The following is a 14,507-nucleotide window of genomic DNA, read 5'->3' on the forward strand; positions in this document are numbered from 1 at the left end:
ACTGACAGGTAATGTTTAGCAGACTGCCCTGGAGAAATACTGCAGGAGGGAAGGGCTTTGCTTCTCAGCCTGGCGCAGCACTGCTTGGCAGGTTTCTCCAGCACCAGGATCCCGTAGCGCAGGACAGCCAGCAGCTTCACACAGCACCCTCTTTTGGGCAGTTTGCAAAAGGCAACCTCTGGCAAAATCCAACTCTATGAACATCTTCCCCTGGTACCCCAGAGAATTCCTGCAATTCCATCAACAACCTCTCTGCCATCCAATGAGCCATGGATGCACCCTCTCTAATGAAGCCTGGATCTCAGCCCTCAGTGGGCCTCTTCCTTGGGTGTTCAATCGCTGTCCTAGAAGTAGTGGCTGTTCTTTAGATTTATTTCTACATTCTGTGAGCTCTCTTTACTTCTTGCTAGTCAATCCCCTGTTATAGTAAACAATTCTGTATGTTAAACATTCTCTGTTCCAATTACTGTGTGATTTCTCTTTCCTGACTGGACCCAAACTGATGCAATCCTGGAACCAGAAAGATTACACTCAGGCCGCCCCAAATAATGACAGCAGCTGGGCAACAAAGTGAACAGACGAGGCTAGCCAAAGCAAACACGATCCCCTGGATTTGACTTAAATTGCTAGATCCCACAAACATTCCTTTTTTTTTTTAACTTCTAAGTATTGAGGGATTTTATCTTAGTTTCTTGGCAAAATTTTAAACACTTGTTACTGGCTTTTCTGTGTTAAGAAAGCTGTGCATGCTGAATGCAGAGAGAAGAGGTTAGATGCCTAACTAAGTGACTAAGAGTACTGAGAGAAGCAGCTACCAGTTCTGCCGTCTTCAAGTTATTGCCCAGCAAATCCAGCATATAGTCAAACTTTTAGACAGGAGGATGCCTCAGTGGCTATGAACTACGACTAGAGTCAGTTTGAACAGAGCTTGTTAACTGAAGCACATGCTCTTGTCTTCCCAGTGCCTTTGTTTCCCCCCTATAGACTTATATGATTATTAACAGACCTGGAAAAGGACAAAAGAAAACCACTGGAAAACTTAAACTTCATGCAGGCATGGTAGGCAGGATAAAAAATAAAAATTGACAAAGGAGTAAAGGGACAGGGAAACAGCATAGCCAAATTCTTGAAACACATGTGAGGGATAAGCAATAATAACATTAGTGACATTTCAAGTTGAAAGAGGAAAAGACCATCAAAAAACATTCATTGGAAAAAAGCAGTCCCAGAGTTCTAGGAACACAGAGGGAAAATCAAACATAAATAGGCACTAAAGAATTCAATAAATTTGTTATATCATCTACTTAGCAGAAAAACAATTTAAAATAAAGTAACAGTAAATGACACTAAATAAATCACATACTTTGCTACTGTACTAAAATGCAATACACTGAACACCACGAAAGAGTGGAAACTGTCAGAAAGACAGCCTTATGTCTCTACAGAGGCATGTGTTTTAGTCTGTGCCAAGTGGGAAGGTACATGTGTTTTGGAAAAGCAAAAATACTTTCGTAGACAGCAAAGATAGCAATTTTTAGTAATTTGTATTATCCATTGACATTATAATGATTTCTCCTTTTTTTTTTAAACAGCTGGTGAGTCTAAGGTGGAAATGCTTTCTTATATACTTACAGTGAATGCACAGAGACAGTCTTTCCTACTGAGACCAAAGAATATGTACTATCACCTCAAGTACAAGGCTCAGTCCTCTGAACTGGAAAGACTCCTTGTAGCAACTTCACAGAGACTCCAGCTTCTGCCTACCGGAAAAGCAATTTAAATAGCTGTTAATTTTGTTCCTTCCTTCCTCCAACATATTGCCTCAGAGATTTTAGAACAGGTATGTATTTCTCCTTTCTCCTGCTCTGCTTATTCAAAATTATCATCCTTGTTAGCACAAATTTTCCAGTGCATTCGGTAAGTTTCTACATTAATTTCATGGGGGAGTGAGGATCCCACCATTACTTTCAGTTGAGTGTGTCTGAAACCAAAACCTTCTACACAGTCCCTCACCTTTCAGGAGCTGCTCTCTTCAATTACTCCCATCCCCTTAGTGAAAATCCCTGACACTATCCGTATCAATTTTTACTACATTACTGTAACAAACTTCCAAGATGATCTTCATACCTCTAGTTCTCCCAACTTCAGTGGCATCCTATAAACCATCTTGATTCATCTGCCCAATATACTGTTCTTACCATTAAAGAAAGAAATCCAGAAATTCAGAAGCGCCTCCAGGATTTTGTAAAAATTAGAAGAAATCCTACCCAGCAGGGCTCAAGGCCATCCCCATTATGGTAGCACTAGTTTTATCAGTTTTATAAATGCCATCTTAATATTTAATTGAGGGGGGCTGTTCAGAAATCACTTCCCTAAGAAATCAAACGGTCAAAATATACTCACCTATATTAGTTTTCTATCATTGCCATAACAAATAACCACAGACCTAATGGCTTACAACCACACAAGTTTATTATCTTATAGTTCTGAAGGTCAGAAGTTTGGTACAGGTTTCACTGGGCTAAGATGAAGGTGTTGGCGAGACTATTCCTTTTCGGAGGTTCTAGGGAGGACTGTGTTCCCTTGCATCAGTGTCTAGCATCCATCTGCTTTCTTTGGCTCACGGCCCTTTCCTCCATCTTCGAAGCCAGCAACATGAGGCTGAGTCCCTCTATGCTATCTCTCTGGTTCTCTCCCTCTTCCATTTTTAAGGACCCTTGTGATTACAATGGGCTCGTCAGGATAATCAAGCATAATCTTCCTTAAAGCAAACTGATTAGCAACATTAATTCATCTGCAACTTTAATTGACAATTGCCATATATAAGGTCACATATTCACAGGTTCCAGGGATTAGAACACAGACTTCTTTCGGGGGCTGTTATTTGTCTATCACACTATGCAAACTATATGACCTCTACTCTTCAGTGGAATCGAACGCAATCTATCTTAAATACGTACACTTGTAACCCAAATCCATCCCTACTTCTCTCATTTCTCACCCAGGATACAGGTGAGGAAATAACAATATGGTAAGGAGGATCAGTAGCAAGAGATATGTTCTCATTATTCCTTGATAGAACTTGGAATTCTTTTTCTCTTATAGATAAATAATGCGTGGTCATATTCTTAAGGCGGCCTAAGGTCCTCTAACTGAAACTCTCTACATACAGAGTAACTGTACAAGAACTTTATAAAGACCCTGAAACTCAAGTACCAAATGGAAACACTGCAAAAAATAAAACCATTAGCCTTTGGTATAGCAATTAATTACCAAGCCACACAACTATTTTTTCTTGTTTAAGTACATTAACTCATTTAAGTCTTCACAAAATTTCATGTAATAGTATTATTTTCAAGGATGGGAAATGAAGAAAATGGATTAAATAACTTAAGCTACTAGGAGGCAAAATTGGGGCTGTGTCTGTCTCACACCAAACCCTATGTTGATTAATGAGTCCAATATCATCATTTTTTAAAAAAAGAAAGCAGATTCAGGAGAACAAAGTCACTTTTGAGTCTCAGTTCATCATCTATAAAAATAGGAATAACAACGTCTGACTACCTCTTTGACAAGATGGAAAGTTATAGGAAAATGTGAAAATGTTAAAGCACCATATATATCAAGGTTTCCTATTGACTGCACAATTCCAGGAAGCACCACTCACACAGAAACAGTGTGAGTTTTCCTGAAGCAGTACAGGGATGCCATTTATGTTATATTCTAAGTGAATGGTGCCTCCTGAGCTGGGCACCACAGATGACCATATGTATGTATGTGCATACGTGTGTATATTATACACACACAAACACGTAATTTATTAGAATGATGTACATTCATTTTATCAAGTGCTATCTTGAGACAATAAACCAGTGATTACCAAATAGACAATGATAACTGAACAAGTCCTTAACAAGAAAAAGAAAGTTTTTATAAATTTTTTTTTTTTTTTTGAGACAGAGTCTCACTCTCTTGCCTGGACTAGAGTGCCATGGCATCAGTTCCCAGCAACCGCAAACTCCTGGGCTCAAGTGATCCTCCTGTCTCAGCCTCCCGGGTAGCTGGGACTACAAGCATGCGCCACCATGCTCGGCTAATTTTCTCTATTTTTAGTTGTTTGGCTAATTTCTTTCTATTTTTAGTAGAGACGGGGTCTCGCTCTTGCTCAGGCTGGTCTCGAACTCCTGATCTCAAGCAATCCACCGGCCTCGGCCTCCCATAGTGCTAGGATTACAGGCGTGAGCCACCGCGCCAAGCCTATAAAGACTTTTTCTCATAAATAATAATAATTTCTCATAAATAATAAATAATAATCAGTGTTTTCTCCCTTTCCTTTAAAGACAAATCAATTGCATGAATGGTGGTAATACACAGATATTTATATAAATCACTGTAGAAATGCCTAAATCTTTTCACTTCTAATTTCTCTGGTTCATAAAAGGATAAAAGTTCAAATTACTGTATTTGCATGAAAAAGTCAAGCCCATTAAAATGGTTTAGAAGTACTTAAAAGTAATTCTTTCAAGATGGGATTTACAATGCATGTTAAATCACTATAGACCACTCCAAGGCTGCCTCTTCAAACTAGTCAGTATGAAGACTGACCAGGAATTTTAAAATCCACTCTAGTCATCAAGAAACTATGATGCAAAGATGAAAATTGAGAGTACCAAGACTTAAGAGTCGTCACAGGGATAAAATAAACCATCCTTCTAAATATTGTAAAACAAAGACTGTTTTGCATTTGCTTTTTGAGCTATGGCATTTCTAAATATTTCCTTCTAAACTTAAGGCCCAGTATTTTAAATATGGACTACAAAGATACAATGATACATAATAAGAACAAAAGCTCTACACTATTTATCCAGTAGCACTCACAGAGCTACAGCGACTGATTCACCCATCAATGGCTCCCATAACAACAGCTAAACCACCTAGTGCTTCACCATACATGTGTAGAAATCCTGACATGTTAAGGCCTTACTACAGACTCCGTTACTAAAGCATCACTTCCTAGCAGACAAGCATCCAGGTCAGAAAAAACTTAAGCACTCACATTTCCCATACTTCTATCACCAAACCTATCTGCTTTATATGGCAGCAGCACTTATAAAGCTGGGCTTTTCTTGCTGGTGTTTTCATTAACAGAGGTCTGTCAGTATTAAATGGCATACCACTCCTAGGAGATAACATTACAGATAATCTGCTCCTTTTCTTTATCCATATTTTGTAGTCTTTCTACAATGAATCCTTACTTCTATTAAATAGGAAAAAAGGCAAAAACAAATAAGTGAGCGTTTACTTATTATGCTCATGATGTCTAATAAAGTGTAAGTGATCAAAAGAGAATCACAGGAGCTCAGAAACAGGTCAGTGCAAATGAACCACTGTTTAAAAAAAAAATCTAAACCATATGGACCTGGGCAGCATACACATACCACCCTAACAAAAAGGAAAAAAAAAATGACATATCCAGCAAATATCTAAAAACTAATTTTTTGATGCCTAGCAAAAAAACAATCCCAAATTTAGGATAGGATGACTGGATAATGACAAAGAGAAGAGAATGTATTACTACTGAGTAAATCATATGCTACTAGTTAATACATAGCTTGAGAAACTTTAAATGACTTGTTAGAAGTGATAGGACAGACCAGCTACAGAGGCTGAGTAGCTGTTACACTTTACACAATAATAATCTGTATTTATAGCTCCCTTGGTGTAAAGGAATCGAACACTATTTATTTACCTTGTATTCCATCATCACCTTATTCATTTGTCCCTCAGTAAGATTCTGATTTTCACCATTCTTATTTACTTGTTATTCAATAGGATTCTGACATTTTTAAGACACACAAATACATAAAAGTCTTAAAAGATTCACACCAAACTGTTAAAAACCATTATCCCAGCAATCTATGAAGAGTAGACATGGATGGGGGGAAGCCTGCTTGTTTAACTTCATTTAATTCAGTAGTTTAAATCTTATCTTTGAACATAAAATAATTTTACAAAAAGAAAAATCTGACCACAAAAAATACATTATTGTAAGCCTGCCCTTTCCTTTTAGATGACACACTGTGATCCTAGTTCATCCCCTGAACAAGTTTTCTATGCTAAATACACTATTATAGGCCACAGTCCAGACACCAGTTTCCACATATCGAATATCATTTCTAAGCACTGAACTATAAACATGCTGTTTACATGCAGGGCTGACCCCTTGCCCAGAGTGAACAATTGGTCATGGTAGCTATTACCCATCCCCAGTGCCACCCCCTGTTCCAATTCAATTGTCAACTACGGGTTCTAGCAAGTGTCTTTCACATAATCCCATACTTTCTTCCATTCACTTAATGGTCAGAAAAGGAATCAAAAAACATCCATTTTAGCTTTACAACTTTGTCTTCCCCTATAGGGAAAGATCACTTACTTTTTATTTCTCTTCCTTCAAAGTGTTGCCTCAAGGGTTACAATAGTAAAAAACTGGAAAACAATCTAAATGCCCACCAGTAGTGAATATGGCAAGTAAGTTTTAACTGATATACAATCTACAGCTGCAGCTATATATAGCATACTTTGAGATTGCAAATTTTTTAAAAGAATGAAGTACTTTATGTATTAATATGAAACGTTGAGGTATACTGTTGAATGAAAAATATAAGTAAAAAACTATTTGTAGTGTACCTTATCTTTATGTAAGTATAATAGAAATTCATTCATATTTACTTGTACACACACAAAATAACAGGTTTTTTTATGTCATTTCAGAGATGAGGGGCTACCTCCCAGTAGGAAAACCAGAAGGCTGAAGAGACATAATCTTCAGCAGGCATCTTGAGGATCTTCCAAATGAAAGTTCAGTTCTGCCTCAGAGAACCTCCTTTGCACTAAATCAAGAAACACAGTCTTCAGCTTGTTAATAAGCCTTACATCAGAATTTTATATCCCATAGCTTGAAGCAGTAAGTACTTCATTGACAAATGAAGTCTGTGTATTTTTGTACCACTTAAAATCTGAACCAAGTGACTGTATTACCTATTTTTAAAGGCAGGCCGACAAATTGGTTATCAGTTTCACTCCTTTATGATCAAGCACTTTAGCATCCCCAAAAGAAAATGTCTCTTCCCAGCACCATCACCAAGATATCCTACACTCATAATTCTTAACAGCATTATAATTTTATTTAATAAAACAAGAATTACTTATTAAGTAGAGTAGCTAAACTGTAACACAATACAGCACGCAAAGACATATAAGAGAAATATAAAATTATACCTTCTGCATGGTAACCATTAACATCCATAGATTACTTAAGTCAGCCTGAAATTTCATATGAACTCTTCAGGAATCTAAGAGTTATGTATAATCTGCATGAGGGCATTTCAGCTGATTGTATAGCTGGAGCTTCCTGATATCACCAAAAGGAATAAAACAGCACTGTAGTACATAGTTTTACTCCATCTTTCATATCCATGTAAGCACAGAAGAAATTGTGAGGTCAGAGAGATTATTAGAATATAGCAGCTCATTGGAAAACTTGCCCAACTCAACAGCATGGAAAAGAATTCAAATGTCAAAACATTAATTTAAAAACTTTTATATACAATACCAAGAACTCAGACATGTGCACATGTAAACACAAGGCTGGTTTTTAAAAAAATAAACTTATCATGATTACCTCATTATCTGAAAACAAAGAACTCATGATACCCTACAAGAAAATCTGGTTCTGTTACAGACACAATTTAAAACTCTAATGACCTATGACCTATTATGTTTGAGGGTGAGGAGAGAAGCTAAAAATCAAATATACTGCTTAAATGCCAATGAAAGGGGTAGTTTACCATTGATCATTTCCACACTCATTTACCCGTATTTCCTGAGCATCCACTGGGAGACAAAAGGAACAATAAGAAATGATTTCTGCTTTCAAGTATCTTATAATCCAATTACAACTCTTAGGAGCACTCAAAAACAAAGTCAGAGTAGGAAGTATGATGACAGGTTAAACAGCTGTGTGAATGTGGAGGAGAGATCTCACTACTGCACAGCAGAGAAGATGAAGGGCTCTAGGCAAATACAGTATGCGCGCTACCCTTTTACATGGAGGACTTCTAAAGGCAGAGATGGGGAAAAAAAAAATTCCAAGAAATGGAAATGCATGAGAAACAAAAAAAAAAATAAAGTAAAACTTAAGTTTACATTCTTTTTGGAACAGAAAGAATGTAACAAGTTTGACTGAAACATGAAGTAAGTTCTTCAAGGGACACTGGGGTCAAATAACACAGTTTTGAAAAGCAACACTGAGGAACCAGGACTTTATTCTCCAGAGTGGAAAAGAAGCCACTTAGCAGAAGCAGAGTGGTCAAAACAAAGACTTGCAAGGAAGAGGGATTCAAATCCTAGCTTTTCCTCCTCCTAGCAACTCCTCAGGCTCATGAAGTCTCAATTTCTTCATCTGTAAAGTGGAGACAATAATACCTACCAACATAAATTATGAGGACCAAACGAGAACAAAGCATTCAGCATAATGGCCCATGTTTTGGATTTTTTTGTTTTGTCACCAAGCAGGGAACATGATGAGGTCTCCATTTAGGACGATTAATAGCAGTATGCATGATGAATGGCAGAACCTAGAAATTAGGGATATCTCTTGTTATATACATGGTTGCTGGAATAATGGAAAGAAGGCAGGAGAATCAGGAACCATAATGCAAGAAAATGACAAATAAATATTTCTGAAAAAGGAAAGAGTAGAGAATCAAAGGTGACCTTTTGATTTTGAGCCTAGAAGACTAAGAAAATGTTAAGGTTATTAACATAAACAATAAAAAGGGGAAGAAGAATTAAGTTTGAAAAAAAGATTAATTCTGAATCTATGACTCAAAATACCAAAATGACAGCCAGCAAAACTTTATCAAGAAGAACAACAAAAAAAGGCAAATCTGGAGCTCAGGAAAGAAGACAAGGCTGGTGATACGGAATTGGGAGCTTCACCAAAGTCAGGGGTTAGGGAGAAATGAGCCTCTGAAACCATGGGTCTATGTGGCATTGCCAAGAGAACAAGCTCTAAAAAGAGAACTAAACCTAAAAGAACACCTATACTTAAGGAAATGAGAGAGCAAAATGAACAAAGGCCCTGAGAAGGCTGAGTTGGAGGTGGTAGCTTGTGAAAGTCACAGAAGACAGACCTTCACAGCATTTCACATTCTACAGCTCTTCAAATGCTCATTATAACTTTAGATTATAAACTGAATTGACTTATGATAATGAGATTATTATAAAAGGTTTATAAGAGCCTGCAAGTTACTGAAAAGTGTTAATTATTCCAACTCAACCCCCAGCAGGACATAGCTAATACACGATAATTATAATTAGATATTTGTTCAGTACCTCGAAGCTCAAATAACTAAGTTCTCATCTTTCTTGACATCCATCCACTCTACAGAGTACTCATTCTTTGAAGAATCCCTCTCCCTTTGTCTACTTTGACAGCCAGTTCTCAGGTTTACCCCCTCTATTTCGGATTCTCTTTTACAATAACTAGTTCCTCCCTAGAAACCATCAGAGAACAGGTCCTTTATGTAATGTCACAATGGCCGTTTTATACAAATTAGTTTTAAACCCAAAAAGATTTTAAACTAGAGATCACACTTGATGCTTTTTTTTGTATCATCCATAGGACCTAAATAGTTGATTTCTGGATATTCATGAATTTATGTTCCCAAAAGGATTTTCAGGTTAAATTGGAAAATAAACTTTCTATTTCTTCCCATCAGCAATAGGATCTCTCATCTTAATTTTTGAGAATACTCACACACCCCATTTGATTCCTATCCCCTTCTCCCCTCAACAGGTGAAAATCAATAAATCTTAATGTATTCTAAAACGGTCTTTTGGGGGCTGAAATATTTGTGTCACACACTATAAAACCCACTCAATATCCAATGTAAAGTTGTACAAGAGATAACTGATGGGAGATACACCACTTAGATATGAATCCAGTTATCATCCTTAACTGCCAATAAAAGCTCAAAGCTTCTCCTATATGTGGGTTTATTCTCAAATACATATTACAACTGATCACACTTTATTAATTTCAGTATTTGCCTTATTTCTTTAATTACACAGTTGTCACATCTGGTGGAAAACTAAAACAACACACCATAATATTGTAACACCCTATTAAGTTGTCTGTCATGATGCATTTTAAGGGACTACCAAAAATGAAAAAACACCAAAAATGACACAAGCAAGTTTTAATCTTTTCAGGCTTTTTAGAGCTCTCTTTTCAGCATATTAGTTTACAAAAAGTTCAAGTAGGTTCATAAAAATAATGCTTAGTGAAATGAGATTATCCTTCCAAGTTTGTAAGGAATAAGCAGCTGTGAGAGCTACAATTTATAATATCCAAATTTACCACAGCACCCAGTACTGTCTTAGATAACACAATCCCCCTTCTCTTAGTTAACAGCATAAGATCAACGAGTTTATTATTTTAATAATAAATCACCAGAAATGGTATCTAAAAAGATACCATTATAGTTTCACACTATTTATCCTTTAGATTATTTTCAATGCAAATGATTATATTCATGTCTCTGATTTGTTGGGAACATTTCAAAGAAAGCAGAGGAAACTAAGATCAACAATCCTGTAAGGCAATTTTCATTAACAGGAGGCAGCAAGGTAGGGCTGAAAACACAGGTCCTTGGATTAAGCACACCTAAGTATAAGGAAGCACCACTACTAAAAAAAGAAAGGGGATCTTGAGCAGTTTAGCCAATCTCTCAAAACTTCTGTTTATTATTCTATAGAATAGGGAGAATGCCACTTATATTGTTATGAGAAACCTATATCAGTATATTATTACCAAGAATAATTAAAATGCCATGGATATTTTTTATTTCTTTAAAGCACAGTTTCCAAACAAAAAAATGCTACACAATTTTGCCTAAGATTTCAGGCTATATATGTTTAGAACCAGACTGTTGTTTGTGATTATCTCACTCAGTACTGCTTTCCCTAGGAGCTACCACCAAGATGAACACACAGTACATTTTTAATACAAGTCAGTGATTAAATCAACAAAGCCTCCAGCTCTTCTGCACACAGAAATGCAGTATGTAATAGGGATTTGCTAGCTCTCTTACTTAATAGAAAGCAATGTAGTATCATCCTTCTGCTTCCAGCTTACTCCCTATGGCTTACTTATCAAAATATTTAATCCCTGATGCTTTTTTTTTTGTCTGAAAAACAAACTTCTGGGTCACTACCTTTCTACTTTACCTCCTCTATACACATTAGCTACTTCTTGTTTAAGGAAGTCAATGTTCTCAACTAACCACATGGAATTTAAATTTACTTTGAAAAATGCACTCAAAAAACAAATAGTAAACTATTTTAGTAACCTGCTTTATGAAGTCAACCATCCTCACGTAAACTACCATTAAGCTCTGTGTAAACATATTACTCACCCTGGTTAATATCAAAGTACTTTCCTGTCTGGCCTTAGACATTCTTAAAGTTTTACCACATTAGGTTTCAAAATATTGGTTTATAGCCCTTTTTACAAGCTACTGATTATTGAAAAATTGGAGACCATGCTCAGCAAGAAATAATACATAGCTATGCTGCTTTTAAAACGAAGGAGGTACATGATAAAATGGAAGGATATCCGCGATGCACTGTTGGCTAATAAAACGATATACTGTACTATATGTGATCCCAATTTTGTTTTTAAAGCATACTCATTATATGTACCGAAAAAAATCCTAAATGGCTACACACCACACTTGAAGACTGGTTATCCAGGGTAGTAAGAAAGCGAAATATGAAACGGGGTGGGAGCGACAGAGGGCAGGCCTCTTCATTGTTTGGCTGGTTAATTTTTTCTTAAAGAGCACGCAGTACTTTTGTAATTAAAAAAAAAAAAGAAAGTAACAGAGGGAAAATAACTATTGCTAAAAGCGTACTTTCTCCTCTGTACCAAAGTTCTTCTGATTTGTAATGTTAAAAACTAGACATGATTTCCCAATTTTAAAAAGAGGGCCAAAAAAACAAAATAATAAAAGTTCAAAAAAAAAAAAAAACCTTAGATCTGTAAAATTAAACATTCAGGTTCCACTCATGGGTCCTCTCTACGCCGGTGTTTGAAATACCCCAAGCAGTACGACGGGCACTGCACTTACCACAAACAGTAGTAAACGCTCAAACAAAAAAAAAGTAAGAAAGAAAATGTTAGCGCCTGTTCTAACCTTTTCACTCTCCTCCCAGCCCCCAAGGCTTACCCGAGCCTACGTAGGTTGGATTCTCTTCCTTCAAAACCAAAACAACAGAAGTCACTGGGTGGATCTGAAAAGGCCCTAAGGGGCCCGCGGGCGGTCGGGGACTCACCGGTCCCCGAGCCAGGTCAGACTCGAAGGATGAGCCTTAGGACGCGGCGCCCCCAGCCTCCCTCGGGCCACCGGCCTCCTCTCCTCTCGGATCCACCGGCCCCCAACCTCCAGGCCTGCCGTTGGACCCCTTTGGACTCCGGACCCCTCCGCCCCCGGGCCCTCCGTCCCCCAACCGCCCCGCCCCTCAGTTCCCCAGCCCACGACCCCCGGACCCTCAGTTCCCCAGCCCACGACCCCCGGACCCTCAGCTCCCTACCCCCGGACCCCGACCTCCGGCTCCTGTGTACCCCCGCCCCCGACCTCCGGCGCTGTGTACCCCCGCCCCTGACCTCCAGGTCCCCGGACCTCCCGCCCGTGGGTGCCCCGACCCCGGGCTCCCCGGCCTCCGAGCGCGCCCCCGTCGCCCGCCTGAACCCAGCACACTGGACAGGCAGACCTGCACGACCCCGAGCCCGCGGGCGGCGCCGTTACCTGTGGCGTGGCAGTCGGTCCGACCCGCCGCAGCGGCACGTAAGACCAGGAGCTAGGACTCGCAGGGGTCCGCGACGGCCGGCCGCCGCCACACCACCACCGCAACACGCCAGCCGCCGCCGGGGGGAGGGGCGGGGCCGGGACCCGCTACTGGGGCAGCCGGACCGTCCGGGCCTCCGGAGCCGCTGGCGACCGGGCATGCGCGGAGAGCCGCGGGCTAGCGGGCCGCTCCGCGAAGACGCCAAAGTCAACAAGGCCCGGGAACGCCCCCATCTGGCTCCGCCCCCTCCAGGCTCGCTCCGCCCCGAAGCCAAAACAACGCGATGCTTTGACTGAGGCCGTCTCCACGACGGTGGTGGAGGGAGATCTCGCGAGGGCAGGGTCTCAGCCTCCCCGCCCACGTTTGGGCGCTCTCTGGCACACGTGTTCCGGGGCGGTGTGCGTTTGGTGGTTTTGGAGCTGCCCGTGGTGGTCGCCTCCTTGCGGGGTCTCCGCCGCGCTCAACGACAAGGTCTCACGGGGTCGGAGCATTTTTTTTAGGTGCTTTCTTGAGTTGGAGGCGACCCCTGCAGGATAAATGTGCAGAGGCTTTTGTGGAGGGGGCTCACTGGTTTATCTGAAGAGCCAAGAGTTTTTCTCAAGATTGTGCCACTTTAAAGCGGCCACGTAGAGTCCTGACGCTCCCCCAGCGCCCGTAGTGAACACTCCTGCCGCACTTCCTAAATGTCAGCCGGTCCCTACGTGCTGTGCTGGCTCGGGACATGGGCTTGTACATCCCACAGCTGAAATGTGCTGTATTCACTCAACAAATTGAAGGTACTATGCCAAGCAAGCTACCCTTTGCTTGTTTAACCATCCCATAGCCCGTTACCAGAAGGAAAGGTTTTTGAGGAGGAGGCATAGAAAGTTGAGGAAAGGAGACATTGGGTGAAGCGAGCTGGGAAAATAATGCCACTGGTGATGCTAAGAAGTAAATTTGGTGTTCGTACTTTTAAGACTTTAACAAACTGCATTTAATTTTTTTTTTCAGGGAGTTTTAGTATGCGTAAAAGGCATTATATTTTTCCCAAACACTAATTTTTGTCCGTGTACTGCTCTCCTGTTAATCTTTGTGCATCCCGCTCCAGCCCACTGGTAGGTTGGAGCGTGATTCGTTTGAATTGCTTGAATTCTATTTGGTTTTGGTTTTCAAGTATGTTAACGGTGATTGTACGCTACCCTTACAGGTTACCTAAAGTAAATTTGAATTGGAACATTCTGGATGCCCAGGTTACTGCTTCTCACCGTAACTGAGCCTGTGCATGTCTTTAGGAAGAACACACCACCAAGGTCAAAGCTTCAAGTAACGAAATAAAAACAAAATTGCTGCTGAAATATTCTGTCGTTCAACTCAACAACTTCACTTTTTTGGGGTTTTAAGTCTGAATGCTGTGAACTAAAATAAAATTTTAAGGCTCAGCCCCCCCTCCCCCCCACCGGCTGACTAACTGGACCCCCTGGTGGCCAAAGGAAAATCCTAAAACTAAATAGGAAGGAGGTCAGACATGCCTCATCATGCCCCCCTCCCTTCTTGGGGACATCCTTTGTAACCCATTAACAGGCCTAAGGGTATGCAAGACAAACCTGTAGGTCCTC

At 39.9% G+C, this 14,507-nt stretch overlaps 1 protein-coding gene across 2 annotated transcripts in view; it reads right to left on the minus strand.

Moving 5' to 3' along the window:
• The window catches only part of PCMTD1 (protein-L-isoaspartate (D-aspartate) O-methyltransferase domain containing 1), a 67,262-nt gene extending 54,115 nt beyond the window's left edge, over positions 1–13,147 (minus strand). Inside the window, exons 1-2 of one of the 2 annotated variants that reach the window (XM_012661458.1) lie at positions 12,873–12,948; positions 1,633–1,760 (exon numbers count right to left, since the gene is read on the minus strand). The gene's annotated coding sequence lies outside the window, so the exon portion shown is untranslated. Of the gene's footprint in view, positions 1–1,632; positions 1,761–12,872 lie in introns of both variants that reach the window. The other variant, XM_012661460.1, reaches the window with a different exon arrangement.
• Between the last annotated feature and the right edge of the window lie 1,360 nt (positions 13,148–14,507).

The sequence above is a fragment of the Propithecus coquereli genome, unplaced genomic scaffold (genome assembly GCF_000956105.1).
Source record: "Propithecus coquereli isolate 6110/MARCELLA unplaced genomic scaffold, Pcoq_1.0 Scaffold71, whole genome shotgun sequence".
Lineage (NCBI taxonomy): Eukaryota > Metazoa > Chordata > Mammalia > Primates > Indriidae > Propithecus > Propithecus coquereli.